This window comes from Geospiza fortis, unplaced genomic scaffold (assembly GCF_000277835.1).
Source record: "Geospiza fortis unplaced genomic scaffold, GeoFor_1.0 scaffold182, whole genome shotgun sequence".
Taxonomy (NCBI): domain Eukaryota; kingdom Metazoa; phylum Chordata; class Aves; order Passeriformes; family Thraupidae; genus Geospiza; species Geospiza fortis.
In genome coordinates, this window is record NW_005054367.1 from 2,984,795 (window position 1) to 2,985,465 (window position 671).

Below are 671 nucleotides of genomic sequence, written 5' to 3' on the forward strand. Positions count from 1 at the left end.
GAATCGCCCCCGGGCTCGTCCCGGGGGAGGCAGCGCTTCCTGCGGCACCTTCGCCCCTCAGGACGCCCGGGGGCACCGGCGTTTCCCCCCTGGCTTCTCCGGTGCCTCCCGAGGGGACGCAGAGGCTTGTGCTGGGAGCTGGGCTGAGGGAAGCCATCGCCTTTTGTTCCTCTTCTTGCCCCTCTCCCTGGTCGAGTTCCTGCCACGTTTCCCCTCAGGAGCCCCAAACCCGCTGTCTCGCTTTGCCCCGACCCGAAGCTTTTGGGGCTCTTTCTGATTAGTGCTGCCCCTTGCCCATCCACCCTGTGGGCACGGCTTTGTGCTGCTGCAGACCCACCTGGCCGAGGGCTCTGACAGCATGGGCTGAAGGGTTCTGTCCCACTATGCTGTAATTAAATGTAGGAAGGATAAATCTCCTGGGCAAAGTAATGTGGAGAGGCTGAGACCTCCCAGCAAGGCAGCAGCAGGGTCTGAGGTGGATTCCCCTCCCAAGAAAAGGGAGCTGCTGCTAAATTGTAGCTAAAAATATGCTGGCAGGACTAGGACAGATAAATCGCAAAATTTATCAGAAAAGCACCTTTTTTGTGTCAAATCCCCAGCCCTGTGGCTCCATTTTACACTTTTGGTGCAGTATTGGGGGTCAGCAGATGCTCAGTGACATTAATGAGGCT